Source organism: Babylonia areolata, chromosome 31, assembly GCF_041734735.1.
Source record: "Babylonia areolata isolate BAREFJ2019XMU chromosome 31, ASM4173473v1, whole genome shotgun sequence".
Lineage (NCBI taxonomy): Eukaryota > Metazoa > Mollusca > Gastropoda > Neogastropoda > Buccinidae > Babylonia > Babylonia areolata.
This window is the reverse complement of record NC_134906.1, coordinates 2356135-2369746: the sequence shown is the minus strand read 5'-3', so window position 1 is coordinate 2369746 and position 13612 is coordinate 2356135. Positions and strand designations below refer to the sequence as shown.

The 13612-nt window shown below is 39.3% G+C and overlaps 1 long non-coding RNA gene across 1 annotated transcript; it reads right to left on the bottom strand.

Annotated features, from left to right (window-relative positions):
• Positions 1–253: 253 nt before the first annotated feature.
• On the bottom strand, positions 254–13261 carry LOC143275946 (uncharacterized). The gene is made up of 3 exons (XR_013053486.1): positions 12969–13261; positions 12542–12623; positions 254–11238 (listed from the first exon to the last, which is right to left on the bottom strand). It is a non-coding gene; the product is annotated as an uncharacterized LOC143275946 (long non-coding RNA).
• Positions 13262–13612: the final 351 nt, after the last annotated feature.

Genomic DNA, 13612 nt, shown 5'->3' with positions numbered 1-13612 from the left:
GACCTTTACAAACACTGCCTCTGATTATTTCCCTTGTGAGGCTGTCTGTCGGTCCTACTCTCTTTCACCCCCTCTGTCTCAGTCTCTAGTCGTCTTTTTTTTTTTTTTTTTTTTTTTGCTGCCTCATCATCTGCACCGTTTCAGTGGCATTACTCCCACGCCGCTCATTTAGATTCCCCCATGCACGGCCACACCCGGGTTCGTCCTTCGCAGTTCCAGCGTCGGCAGTCCACAGGGAACCATCGATGTTAGGTCGCCAGGAGGCCACACACCAGAAGAGACCCTGCACTGCTGCTGAGTCACTTCGGTGGTGTTCAGTGGTGCCTTTTCTGTTTTTTAACGTACTTAGGACACCACCTACTAAGCCCCCTACTGACAATAATGGCTTAGTCGCGGAGCCAGACTGAGTGAGCGTCCCTCCCAGAGTGGAGACCGCCACCACGTCCCTCAAACAACAGCCCCCCATGAATCTGCCGACACTGACGACATTGACAGGACTCACCCCAAGCACGGAAGTGGAGGGGTATCGAAACTGAGGTCACCATGAGAGCAGGGCATGAAAGGCCACAGACTTTGAGACTATTTTGTTTATATTGATGACGATGAAGAAGGAGGAGGAGGACGATGATGATGACGATGTTGCTATGGAGGTCCATTTTGGTTTGGGACTGCGTGACAAGGCTGTACTCTACGCTTCCTGTCATAATGATATCCCGGCGTTAACCAGGTTGAGAGATACAGACACTTGCAGTGTTGGTCAGGTAATTAGAGCAACACACCCAAAGACGCATCCTTGAAGTGGATGACGCTCGACTGTGTGGTCCCAGTCTCCCCATTTAAGCCCACAGCACACTCAACTCTGGGTAGGAGCCGGCCACGGGCCGAAAAACCCACCTCCGCTGGGATTCGAACCCGCGTCCTCCCAGCCGTCAGTCCGCGACGCTAACCACTTCGCCACGGCGGCTGGTTTTTTTGTTTTTTCTTCTTCTTTTTTCATGGGGCACTGTTTATATGTGGAACCTGTCTCAAATTCAACAAAATTTCCATGGATGGGAGTTTTTCACTATTATTACAAATTTCCTTGTTGGCATTTTGGGTGTTGTTTCCATTTTTATAGTTGGTTTGGTTTTTGTTTCTTTTTTTTTTCCCTCCATATTTTACTGTATTTCTGAATTTAGACACTTGCACTTTGGTAAAGGGGTTTGTCAGTATTACAGAAATCAGTCACTCCCACCCGTGAATTTGACAACGTAGGAGGAGAAAATAGTCTCTGTTTTATTTTTCTTCTTCCTTTTTTTTTTTTTTTTTCCAAAGAAGAACAAAACTGTATTGTTATGAGCCAGCAAGGTGATCGGAGACTATGGGTCATATCACAGTATGTGGGAAATACAGATTCCTTTATTTTAATCCAATAAAGGAAACCAACAAATAAAACACTCATAATCTATCAAAGGGGAGGAAAACTTGGAACTGATTTGTGTATATTTGATGAAAAGAAGTAAAGTACTTTTTTTGTTGTTGTTTTGACTGTTTAATCCAAAGCAGCTGGGGAAAAATATATCACACAGTTTCATTAAACAGGAGAGAATGGGGAAGTGGGTTTTAAGACTTGCACAGCTGTTGGAAGAAAACGCAGTTAACACTGGAACACTTTCGATTTTAAGTCTGTCAGTGTCAGTTATATGGTACGATTGGAGAAGAATCGATCGTTTTTATTTGGAGTTTGGTTCCCATAGCACTCACCACCACCCACAACCCCACCTGCTTGCTTTTCTTACCTTCTGGTGTTTGTTTGGGTTTTTTTCTTCATTTTCTTCCCTTGCACATTGAGTATATCTTCTTCCCCTTCTTCTTTTTCTTCTTCTCATTTTCCCTTCACTCTTTGAAGAGTCATTCGGGCGCCACACAGACAAACTGTTCACCAGATTTCTCCTGGTCTGTTGGTTGTGTGTCGTAGCCTGCAATGACATTTGCAGAGACCCATTTGCAGAATAATTACAACAATGTGCCATTTTGGTGTGAAGTGTTCTTGAGTTGATTTATGTCCTTTTTTTTTTTCCTCCCCAGGATATGTAAGTGCCAAAATCTTGAAGGGTGGGATTGGAGTGTTCATGTGCAGAAAGGCACTTGATTTTTCTTCTTTTTTTTCCTCTTTTTTTCCAGATAATCAAAATGTTTAAATGAAATGTTGAAGTGAAGTAGGGACATTTTCAGGGAATGATACGGGAAGGGTAAAGGTTGACATTGAAAAAATTAATTCAGTAACCATCAGGGCAAAGAAAGGGGCATCATTTAATTGTGATCATCATCATTGATGTTATCTCTGAGTTTGTAATGATGTGAACAATGAAATAATCATCATCACTTCTACAGATAACTCTGTTATCGAAAGTAAAAATAACCATGACAAAAAATATGTGGACCACCTCTGAAGAACAGTTTGAACAGAGTGATCATATTTTTAACTCCTTTGCCACCATTCGTGACTTCAGTTGACTAAAACAGCTCACTGGCATAGGCCACTTTATTCAACATGAGGGGTCATGTTAAACATTTTTTTACATTATGACAAAGCTTGACAGCCTCAGGCAACTTTCCTACACAAGGAAATTGTTCAGCCTTCCTCCCTCCATTGAGATTGAAGTGAACATTGAAACAGCACTGAGTGGACGGCTCAGCTTAATCGTAGCAGTTACACCGTGTTGCAGGTAGGCCCAAGTGTTTGTATGCCTTCTAGGTAAAATGTACGTTTGCTGATGTGGCTCGGATTCCGAGTATTCCTACCAAGTTTCCTGATAGTTCCTAAAACACTTGATAGGGGTTGGCATCTCTGAACTTGGCAGCGAAAGAATTAACAGGGCTGCCTACCGTCCCGGGGTACGGGTATTTGTCCCGGAAAACAATGAAAACATACAGTCCATCCCGGGAATCCACTTTTCGGTTTCGTGTCCCGGGAAAAAGTCTTTAGGCGAATACGCATCGACTGACTATGGCCACACCGCCAAAAGTGTGACCAGCGCGCACGCGTATAGGCCGATGTGGAACTTTCGAGAGAGACTGAAATAATGGCGTTGAAGCGAAGCAGCAAGGAGTGCGAATCTACATCGAAGAAGAAAGCAAAACGGCATTAAACTTTTATTGCGAAGTACACCGAGACATGGCCATTTATTAAGCGCAGCAAGACAGACACTTACGCTTGTTGTGAAATTTGTGCCTGCGAGTTTTCCATCGGTTCAGGAGGACGGGACGAAATCACTCGCCATGTGTCGACCGAGAAGCATAAAAAACACACCAAAATTCACGATGCTCATCGTCATGAGAGGTGTCCCTGGAAATCAGGCTTTGTCCCTGGTTTTTAAGATGTGTGTCCCTAGAACTTGAAAAGGGGGGTAGGCAGCACTGAATTAAGCAAAACATTTTGAATCCTCCTTTTTCTTCAACCAGCAGTTTAGCATCTTGACATGGTCTTCACCATGGTGTATCATCAAACTGATCAAGTATCCCTCATTTGGTGACCCAGGACATATTACACTGGGAAACCATGGCCTACCATTAGATTAGTAAAAACATCATGTATCATAAAAATTGGTCAACTTTCAGCATATTGAATTGGTCAGCCATGGCGTAAGACTTTTGGCATATCGAAAAATTTGTCAACCATTGTGAATTAAACTTGTTAACCATGACATATCATATGTAATAATATTACGGTAGAATAGTTACTTGGTTTGTATTGTATCATTAAACTGATTCAGCCAAGGTGTTAGATTTAGTTATTTGACCAAGGAGTACTGTATTACTGGTCAGCTGGAGCATATTGTTTGAGTTGTATTAGACTCTGTTTTAGTGTGTATAAGGATTTAAGCCAGTGTAACAAATATTGACACATATCTAAATCCTTTCTAGCAGGTCTTTGACATGCCCCTGTATGGTAATGTTTGTCATCATTTGTCTTTGCTTAGTCCTGAACTTAGTGCAAATGCACTGACATGTCGCAATGGAGGAAAAAGCATCAGAAACCTATTGAAGTTTGAAAAGTGTTTGGCAACAGAAAGAACAGTATTTCTGCTGTGATGCTTTTCATTTGGCATTTCTTTACATCAAAGATTTAAAGGGATGTGAAGTCAGTACAAACAGGTGCTGTTAAGCTAAAGACTTTTATGTTAGCATGTATGTGTGTGTTTATGAGGTTTAGGGAACGTGTATGTAATGTGTGTGCATATACACGTCCTGCAATACTGCACAATCTGGATATCATCAGTGTTCAATTAAATAGCTGAATATTAACTGATCCAGGGAGGGGCAAGAGAAGAGGAAGATGTTTTTAAATTTATGCCGATTTTTGACACACGAGTGTAAAGTGAGCCTATGTAGTGACCTGGTCTCAGGTTGTGTGTATGCGCGCGCACGTGTGTGTGTGTAACGTAAATTTCTCCTCAAGCACTTTCATGTAGTACAAGAACCAAACTGGTAGCTATGCATAAAACCATTTCCAGCATTCCCTCTATGATGACAAGAGGAGCAGAATGAGAGGTCAAAGGTCAAGGTCATTATTTGGCAAAAACATGGAAAGCTCAATAGAGCGCCTGTCCCATTATTAGATGTTCATCAGCCTTGTCTTAACGACTGGCGGTGGTGACAGCGTGAACCCTGTTGAAATTCACTGTCAGTGATAAAGGTCAAGGTCATACCACGGCTTACTATGATGACAGGAAAAGCTTGAAGGTACATGTACTGGGTTTTAAAAAAAAAAAAGAAGAAAAAAGAAAAGAAAATATGAAATCTTGTTTTTCTGTTCCATAATTCCTTCATCGATTAAATGGTTATGCACATGTGAGTCGTGAAGGCCTTGCCTCTTGGGTTTTTTTTTTTTCTGTGTGTGTGCATTTGTTCTCTTTTTTTCCCTCCTTAATCATCAGCTGGGTACAGTACAGTTTTGTTTCTTGTGACTTTCATCAGTCAGTAACCAAAGGCAAAATCAAGTAGTTTTGGTGTGGTTATTTTTGTTATGGAGTTTGACTGAATGTTTCTGTATTATTCAGAAAATTGTTTTACCTTAGTTGCCTTTTTTTCTTTAAATAGTTTTTGGGTTTTTCCCATTCTCACATTTGAGAAAAAAAAGAAAGAAAAAAGGGTGACCAGTAAAAATGTGCCAGCGTTCAACCATTTATCCACTTTGTGTACTGTGGTTTTTGGAATGTATCAGGGAGGCCAGGTCAGGTTTTATGGTCTGTGGTGTTGTTGTCGATGATCTCTAGCAAATTGTTCAGATCAGTGATACAGAGATATATATATATATATGTATATGGTTTTTGTTTTGGAGTGCTGAGAGGAGGAAGTGAGGGTGTGAGGGAAGGCATGACATGGAGAGGCCAGTACCTGTGAGCCATGATGTGTCAGGGACTTTGTCTTGTGATTTACTGAAACATGACGTGGTTGGGTTTTCAGGACCAACGCAATGAGGTCTCGTCATTTTGAGAACACAAACAGGCCTCATTGCTTTGGGAATAGAAACAAGCCTTGTTTAAAGTCGGGGGGGAGGGGGACAGGGTGGGGGTGTCAAATGCCCTACTTTGGTCTCCTAAATCCAAAGACATGTTTTAAAACTTAACATCTCATCAATACAAAGGGTACTGCATTCTCTGTGGACCAGCCACACAGCAGCTGAGTTCACTGTCAGAGCCGTGCTTTGTACATGAAACGTACACGCTGTCATCAAAAAACATGCTGGATCCTCTTGAAAATGCTGGTGAGGTGAACAATGGGATGCCTAAAGCCAGCAAGCTAAAAGCTCCAAGTGAGAGAATGTAACTGATTGAGAAAGCGAAACTGAACACGCCCACTGCAAGTGTAGAAATACCCAGACTGTATCCGAAGGAAGCAACCAGGTGTTCTGGATAAATCAATGCTCAGGGTGCAAAATGGCGACAGCAATGTTTTCATTCAAAGTTGAAGCAACATTACCATTGGTAGATGTTGTGACCCCACTTTTAAGTATGTAAGTTTTCAGCTCTTATTTCAAGGGTTATTTGTACTTGATTTTGAAACAAATGTAGTTATACTGTTATGTGCAGTCATCTTACCAGGTCTACAAAATCTTCTGTAATGATGTGTTCATTCAGTTTAGTCGGTGCTAGTGTGAGAGCCAATCTTATAGTTTATATATGCCCCAAAAGTGATATTGTACGGTATTGTAACTATGCATCTGAAGTCATCAAAAACAAAAAGGGTGGTTTGAGTCAACAAGTGTCAGTTTGTGTTCATGTCATTTCGCACCATTTCAACCCCTTCAGTGCCATAGTACATATCACGGACATGCATAGTGACATCGCTGATGACAGCATCAGAAGATTTGTGTTGACGCGGTTGAGCATTTGTATGGTTTGACAGTCCTGATTTTGCCCTGTGTGGTCTGGTGGACAATGGGCAACAAAAACAAGAACAGGGCAGCATCAGAAGGAGGGAAATAACTCTTAAACAAAGGCTGAAAATTCACACAATTGATCTTGAGAGGTATATCTCCAGACCAGTTTCTCAGGATTTTTTTTTTTTTTTTTTTTTTTTGCTGATTGTTGTGGACATTGATTTAGGGCTTTAAACATCGCTTTCTACTGTTTCTCTCCTGGGATTGAAGGGGTTAAAGATGGGTGGATTACACACGTTACACGTCATTTCTTCCATACCTGCTTCGTGTTGAAATGTTTGTTTCAAAAGGTCCTCAAGTTTAGGATACCGAAATAGAAAATTACCCCCCTTGAAGGTTTTTATTGATCCTTCATAGTGACAGGTTGACGATGAAAGTCGAATGTGTATGATTGTATTGACATTTTTCACTGATCAGAATCATGCCACACAGAAAGAACCTGGACTTTGACCTCATCCATTTTTTTTTTTCTTTTTTCTTCTGTTTTTTGCAATTGTACACCAGCTTGTGTTTTTCTAGTTAATGCGGTTTTTCTCTCTGAAAAAGCACAATGGCCTTTTTATATTGGGGATGGGAGTCGGGGGGTGGGGGGTGGGGGGGAGTTTTTGATTTGTTGTATAGAGTGCACTAGTCTGGTTGGTAGTTTTCATCACGTTTGCTTTCATGACTTGTAGGCCTGTTTGTCAGGCTTGTGTTTGTCCAGTTTTGTTGTTCCCTTTGTTGTACAAGCATCAAAGCACAGTGACAGGAATGATGCAACAACAGAGTATAGATGATATATTGATGATATAGAATGTTATGATAATATTGATAATATCAGAGTTATCTTCAAATGTACGCAGTTTCTTGTCATATTTTAAAAGATATATGTATATTGATATATATTCTTTATTGTTGCACTGCTTGTTGTCAGGAATTCAAGAGAATAAAGTCCACATGTAGGTTTTTCTTTCTTTTTTTTTTCTTGTCTTGTGGAATAAGAAAATAGTGTGTGTTGCTGATGGGTACGGTAGCCAGGTAGCTGGAATCAGATTTTCAGTCTGAGGGCCCAAGGGTCTAACCCTGGTTGCACTCAGTGGGTTAAGTTTGGAGAATTTTCTTATCTCTCTGATCTCGCAGGTTAGTGTGTGTGCATACCAGCTCCCTGAGCCACCGTCATGTGTCTACACATGTCAGACATCAAAGATGCACGTTAAAGATCCTGTAATCCATGTAGGTGTTCACTGAGCTATGGAAACAGTCATACCCAGCAATCACTCCCTATGGCTGCCATGATGGTGGGGTAAAAACGGTCATACAGCTGATACTTGCAAATGCAAGTGAAACAAAGAGTTGCCACTGGCAAATGCAGAAAGAAGAATGTTTCTTGCCGCGCTGTGTGTTTGCAGTGGAGCAGAATAACCGGTTTTAGACATGGGGTAGTTTTGTCAGTGGCTGCTGTTGAGCCAAGTCAGTTTAGATGAGGGACAGTTTCACAGTGTTTTCTGTTGAGGTGGAAATGATGCTTCAGTGTATCAGACAACATTATGGGATGATTGCATTGGCAATGTTGAGGTCTTGAAGTTTAGTCTTCATGAATGCGACTTCAGCGCTTGAAGCAACAACGTTCAGAACATTCTGAAAGTGTAAAGTAGTATCGAGGAAGCCTTGTGTGTACTGGATGTTCTTGTTGTTGGTCTTTTTCTTGTCAGTGAGGTGGGTTGTGGGTCTTTCTCTCTTTTATATATATATATATATATATACTGAATTCAGGTCAACAAACTAATAATTCCATACGACGCCTGTGACGAGATTTGATTAGACAATCAGCAACCAGCATATCACTGTTTTGATGACTTTTGTAACCACATGGCTTGTTTATCAATGCATTCAGTATCAGTTATATTCATTTCATGTATTTGTTATGTGGAAAAATAGCAAATGAAAATACCACTGATTGTGCATCCAAATGAATGTGAAGTTGCTGTTCTCAGTTTTATGTTTTTGTTGTGTTCCAGTCTAGATGGTTATATTTTGCTGTGTGTGTGTATGTGTGTGCATTTTATGCCAGGGAATAAACAACAGATAATTAGACTGTTCACCATTTTTGCTTTTGTCTGCTTTTGCCAATGAAAGACACCTTCTTAAACGACTACATAGGCCATACTGTGTGTTCTTACAACAATTTTGACATGAAATAACTTCAATAAATGATGGTTAAGAAAAAAATCAAACCGGGATAAAAAAAAAAAAAAATAAAAAAAAAAGTATAACGAGTGAAAACACGCATTCATATATTGAGTGAAAACGCTTCTTTTTTTTCAAAGTAAGCTTTTCTTTTTGAAATGCATGCAGATCATCTGTAACAGAGGAAGTGTGAAAACTGTCACCCACTGAGTCAGAACAAAACAACTGGACTTCCTGGCTCAACTTGAAACAATGATGGCCACAGCGGCAGAGTGGTTAAAGCCTTGACTTTCAAATCCAAGCGTCCACAGTTCAAATCTCAGTCACAGCACCTGATGGGCTAAGGATGGAGATTTTTTTTCAATCTCCGGGGTCAACAGATGTACAGACTTGCTAATGCTAATGGAAAGAAGAAAATTCCCGGTTTGTGGAACCCCTGGAAACTAGAGTATGGTTGTTGACATAGCAGGGTAACAATACTATTAGTCATGCTCGAAAAACCCACTCTTTGATACGGTTAACTCACTCAGTACGGCCAGTCCTCTCTTCTCCTCTACACAGACCCGTCGGATGTCCAGTGGGTGTCTCAATGACCCAACCTTTAGCTTCCATCATTAGTATTGTGGTGTTCTTTGTCAACATTCACCTCTTCAGTGTAAGAGCCTTCCGCTGGTAATATTGTGATGGTGGTTATTGGGGTGAAACGCTGTTAACGTCGTCTCTTTCGCCGTTCGTATGGAGAGAGTTAAACATGGAAGTTGTTAACAGCCCAGGATCACAACTGACAAAAGATTCCAGTTTACAGGGAGAGTCGAAAGTCAGTGAAAAAATTTCCCCATTACTAGCAGAGTCAGTGGAGAGTTACATCCCATTATGAGCAGAGTATTAAAAAAAAACGAAAAAAAAGAAAAGAAAAAAAAACGAAAAAAAAACAACAACACAGCAGGTGTGTTACTTTCCCCAGAGAATTTGTCAGTCATAGGCACACACAAGAAGTACAAATGTGCTTTAGAAATTCTCGAGCTGGAGCAGATGTGTTATTAATTTTTTACAGAGTCATAGGCAATTGCAAGAAGTACATCAATACTTTAAAAAATCTCAAGCTGAGACAGAGAAGAGGATGAATCCATCCATCTGTTGGTAAGTGTGAATAATCATTTTCTTGCTTTCACAAAGAACGTGCCAGTCACCTCTCCAAGTTACTGTGAACTTCCTGTTTCCTGTTGTGGTGCATGTTGCCCGTCCCACATGTGATGATGAATATAAATGAATCCTGTTTCCTTCTTGGGAGTAAGTTGGGCTATCCTGTGTGAACAATTGATTTCCAATTAAGGACACCATCGGCCAGCTGTTTCCTATGAATAAGGAAGTGGTCTTTTTTTTTTTTTTTTTTTGTCATTTGTTGTTTTCTCTGTTTGTCGTAACCTTTGCATGTCTGCATCTTTTTAGTTTTCTTAAACTTTTCACAAACAACATAAACATTGATAGAAACTTCAGATAATCATTACCTGAGCAAGACATTGGTGAAAGTAGTTTTGGACAATTGTGATTTTTTTTTTTGATTTTTTTTTTTAATTGAATGACTGAAGGTAATGTTGGCATTTTGAACCGTGATCTCAATTTAAACTGAAAACAATACTGGTTGATCAGAACTTTTCTTTTATTTAAATCAAAACCTTTTCTCTCTTCCCACATCACCCCCTTCTCCCCCATGAGTATCAGAGACAATTGTGCTTGAATTAACTATCACTATACATGTACACACGCTCTGAGACATAAAAGTTGTGTTTTTTTGTGAGCAGACTTTTTTAAAAAAAAGGCAATGTGACTGTATATCTCATGCTGGTATCTTCAAAAATCCAAATGCCAGCAAACTGTGCAAAACTGTTATGAAAATGCCAGCGTTGATGTACAACAATCTGGTTTTATGAAAAACACTATATACGTGTAAACATTCATTACTTTGGCGTAACGCACATGGAAAAAAAAAGTGTGTGGTGCTGGTGATAGTGTTATTTTTCACTTCTTTTTTTCTTTTCATCAAATTTTTAATCTCAGCTATGCCACACAAAGAATCAGAATATTTCAGTTTAAAAAATTTAAACTTTTGCATTTGCCACATTTTTTAAATTTTTTTTTAATGATTATTATGGCTTCAAACTTAACTCATGACAGCACAGAATGTCAGCATAAAATAGTTTTTCTTTCATAAACATACATAAAACTTTAAAAAAAAATTATCTACATACATAACATGGGACCAAACTTTATTTCAAACATTCTTAAAAAACAACACCCTCGATTCTTTAAAACGGTGAAACTGGCATAACTATAGGCCATACATTTCAAACATGTACTGCCTTCCTATTCATTTGATATTGTAAGTAGAAATTATTCAACCACTAAGCCATTATTGTCGTTAGTAGGGGGCTTAGTAGGTGGTGTCCTAAGTATGTTGAATCAGAACAGGCACCACTAACAGCACCGAAGTGACTCAGCAGCAGTGCAGGGTCTCCTCTGGAGTGTGGCCTCCTGGCGACCTAACATCGATGGTTCCCTGCGGACTGCCGATGCTGGAACTGTGACGGATGAACCTGGGTGTGGCCATGTATGGGGGAATCTAAATGAGCAGCGTGGGAGCAATGCCACTGAAATGGTGCAGATGATGGGGCAGCACCAAAAAAAAAAAAAAAAGTATTCAACCAACCGTCAGTTGTACACCTTTACTGCTGTTAATCTTCAAACACAAAAAGAACAGAAACAAATAAAGTCTTCCCCCTATACTCATCTTAAGGTGTTTGAAATTGTAAGATGGGATAGAAATGTTTCTCATGTATTGATTTGTGTACTAAGTTAAAGTACCTTTTATTATTTTACTTTATCTTCTCTATTTTTTCTCTTTGAAAACATACAACTGGTGCTTTGCTCTTGTCCTTGTTCTGTACAAATGCTGTGCATTACTCAAATGTGTAGATCTCCCTGTTTCTGTTTTGCAAAATGTGCGTGTCGGACATTGTGGATGTTGGGATATGTTACAAAAAAGAAGTGTAGAGAGTTCAGTTTCTTATCAAATTGCATCAAAACTTACATGGATCTCATTATCAATATTGTCCTTCTCATCCTCTACAATCATGTACAAAAAATGAATAAATACAAAATTTAATCCACAAACCACCCCCAAAAATGAAATGTAGCCACCGCCATAGCAGGGTAAAACCAGTCATATACATTAAAGTCTAGATTCAAGTCAATTTGAAATACGAGTTTAAGCCCATGAACACAGAAAGAAAGAAAGAAAAAACCAAACAATAAAGAGATAAAAGGTGTTTTAAGTTGTGGCCTTTTTATTCAATGTTATCACAGTTGTGATATCAGTTGTTTTGTTTTTTCTTGGGTTTTTTTTTAATTATTTATTTGTTCTTCTTTTCCATGATTGTATTACTTTTTGATGCAACAGGCTACTCTTTGCTTTCCCCAGGGAGGGCACATCACAACAGCACAATGCCAACCATATTTTCTTTTCTTTTTTTCTGTCTGCAAGAGTATTTGTTTTATCATCAATATTGTGGTGTGTTATTTTTTCATATCTTTTTTCAACAGAAATTTGCCAGGAATAACCGTATTGTTGCCATGGGTTCTTTTACACACTTTTACTTAGTGCATGCGGTACACAGGACCTCAGCTATTGTTTCATCCACATTGCTAGCACCCATGTCACCACTCAAGGTCTAAAGGGAGGGGTGGAATAAAAAATCTAATGTGAAAATGGGACTTGAACGCAAAGACGCTAACTTCCTAGTCGGACACATTATCACTAGAAGCTGCAACCACTCACATCAGGTCTTTGGTGTCAGCAGATTATGAATTCCTTTCACTGCCAGTGAATTTAGATTGCAAACTTTATTGATAATTATGATAACAATGATAATGATAAAGTTGATTGATACTCACACCTCTCAGGCAGTGAGAATGAGGTGTTTTCAATTTGAAGGTGTCAAAGTGTGTCAACAGATCCACATATGCCTCACCACATCTGAAATTTGAAGTATAAAAAAACAATAAAAATCATCAGAAAATATGTAAGAATGAAAAAAAAAAAGAAAAAAAAAAGAGGAGGTGATGCCTGATCTTGACACAAACCCAACATGCTAGTCAGGCTTTTAGAGCAAAGATTGATGGGGACTGTGGATGGAGGGAGATTAAGTAGCAGAAAATATTTTGATGTTTTTTGTTTTTTCTTTAAATTAAAGAAGAAAAAAAAAGCAGATGCATGATCTTTGCACAAACCCAAATGCGCTGGTCAGGTGTCTATAACAAAGATTGATGGGGACTGTGGATGGAGGGAGGTTAGGAACCGTAGCAGTGCCCACTGACCCACCAGAAGTGTGGCTGACGGCGGCAGGGCAGGGCCTCCTCTGGTGTGTGACCTCCTGGTGGCATTGATCACTTGATGGGTTTTCTGTGGGCAACTTGGTTTGCAGCACTGCAACAGGATGACTGGTTTAGCAAGGGGGTTGAGAGGACACAGAAGACAGGGCAGCAATAAAAATCATTATATATGTATCAACAAAGAGAAAGAAGAAGCACCAAGATATGAAGTGTATGGATTTTTTTTTTTTTTTTTTTTTTGAATGAGAGAAAGATCCTGGACATAAGTTGTTTGAAAAAAAAATTCACACACACACACATCCAAGTGTTTTGAAAATACACCAAATACGAATTTTTCATTATGCATGTTGCTAGTTTCTTGCAAATCTGTATTTTTGTTGTCATTTGTATATATATTGTCCGTTTCTATTTTGTGTTTTCAAAGCAGATTTTTTTTGCTCTAAACACAACAGTTATGCACACATCAAAGTTTTATAAAATATTGTGACCATTAAAGATTTTGTTTTAATTTTTAAGATGGTTGATCGTTTCCATGATTATTCAGCATGTAAATTTTTGATTAGTTCATTATACCATTCAGTCGCTTGTGCTTTACCTGGATTAAATCATACCTAGTCTAATGGTTTGACACAC